Raw genomic sequence first — 2,348 nt, 5'->3', positions numbered from 1 at the left:
GGTCTTATTAGAAATGATAGTATTGATGTTATTGAGAAGGGGAAAACTTGGCCTATGGCCAATGGTTTTAGATAAACTCTGTTTTGGAACAAGTGTTTGAATTTAGAGGAACTAGAGAGGCTCTGTTTGTTCCTTGAAAGGATCTAGAGGGGCTCTGGTTGGTCCTCATAATAGAACCAGAGGGTTCTGGATGATGATTGAGATTTATACAAGTCTTTTGCAAAGCTTTTAGTTAAACCAGAGGCTCTGTATCTATAGATAAGAGCTCTATGTCAAAATTATACTTTAAAAGAGTTGTTAAAAATGTTTTATACTTAGAAGCTTTTTCTTAAAAAGAAAGACAAAGCATATGGGCTCTTGTTGGCCTATGCGGGTTGAACCAGAAGCTTTGGTTGGTCTTACATTTTGAGCTAGAAGCTCTCGCTAGTAGAACCAGAGTTCTGGTCATAGAAGATCTTTTCAAAAATGTGTTTTTAACCTTGGGAAAGCTATTTTAATATCTATGGTGTTGATCTATGAACGTTTTGAGATTTTACCTAAGTAAGAGGCTCTGGTTGGCTTAACTAGAAGCTCTAGTAGAGGAACCAGAGGGGGCTCTGGTCCTCTTGTTTGTTGAAATATTTTCTAAGTCTGAACTTTGGAACCAGAGGTCCGATGGACTCAAACAGAATGTGGATTTACATATTGAGATGTGAAATGATTTTATTTGAATAATGTTTTGGTGATTTTCAYCCTGCAACTACATGGAAAAAGGGATCTCACTAGACCTCTAGGTCTAACCCTCATTTTGTGTTTTCAAATATGTGTTGCAGGAAATGTGGATTATATTGATAGTAAAGGAAAAGGGAAAATGTGAATTATTTCCCTATATGCGTAGCTATATGAAGATCATATTTGGATATGTTTTGAAGAATACATGTTATGGATACAAGAGCATGTATTTTGGAATTTTTGAGTTGTGTATTTTATATTATGTCTTCTTGTACTATGGACCTTTGTGGGCTTGAACATGTATTCTATGAATGAAATATGTGTTATATGCAATGTGAGTTGGAGGTGTTACACCTCTCCTTGATATGCCACCCTTATTTCCTCATCAACTCTTTACAAAATATTTCCAATTAGGACAGACCGAAGACACAAAACGTCCTAATGAAATATCATCCATGTTTTATTCAAAAACAGTTCCAAAACCATTTTTATAAAAATATCCATCCTTTAATGTTTTAAAAGGATAATATGTCATTAACTTATCTCATCATCAAGAAGCTTTAAGTCAAAATACAATTCCGGTCAAACATTAGAAATCCGGTCAACATATTGATATGGCCGGACTTCATCTCCGGTTAAGCTTTGGCCGGACTTCAAATCCGCACAACACCATAATGAATCCGATCATGCTTTGTCCGGTTTACATATACAGACAATAAATATCATTTTTCCATCACTTTTCAAATCCAGTTATTGTACAAACGAATTTACACAACACCGATCAAGCCTTGGCCACTTTATGTTTTAACCGGATAGCCCTTGATCGTATTCCTACTTCTCCGTTCAAAGCCTTTATCCGATTTACAAAGTTGAAAAAAATCTCACCCACATTAATCCGATCAACACTATGACCGATTTAAGACTAGTCCGGACAACACATGTTCGATTTATAACATAATCCGGACGTCACTTGTCTGATTTAAAGCCAAGTCCGGGTAATAATTCATAACTCATTTCAGTATACAAATCAAAATACTTTTTAAAGATATTTAACCACTCACCTTTGAAATTCTTTTGAAATCAACTTCATGACTTTAGTCGTATGAGTAATCCGGTCAACTTTTCCTTCTCAATTTACTCTCACAATTAAAAGTGGCAAGAAACTATAAATGGAGGCCTTATCCTCCTTATATACACTTTCTGAAAAGAGTAAGGCGGCTCAACAGGCCCTTACATGCATGCCCATATCCATCATCTCATGCATGGATACACTATCATGCATTCATTTCATTTTATTCACCATGCATGCAAATTTATGCATATTAACTCATGCATACTAACACATTTTAGTCATGCAAATTTACATTATGCATACACATTTATGCATAAAAACTCACATACTCGCATGATCAAATATCTCAATTTATCATGTTGTCACGTAAATATATAAATAATCACATATTTACCTCAGGTGATAACCTAGACCTGGTTATAACATCAACTGTCTCTCGCCCACCTCATTCCAACCTAACAGCGTTCGGCATTTATGACCATACAAAACCTCATACGGTGCCGCTTGAATGCTGGAGTGATAACTATTACTATATGCAAATTCTATTAATGGCAGATGATCCTCC

This window comes from Cynara cardunculus, unplaced genomic scaffold, assembly GCF_001531365.2.
Source record: "Cynara cardunculus var. scolymus isolate 2C unplaced genomic scaffold, CcrdV1 Un_Scaffold_3929, whole genome shotgun sequence".
NCBI classification, from domain to species: domain Eukaryota; kingdom Viridiplantae; phylum Streptophyta; class Magnoliopsida; order Asterales; family Asteraceae; genus Cynara; species Cynara cardunculus.
Note: the sequence above shows the minus strand (reverse complement) of the source record.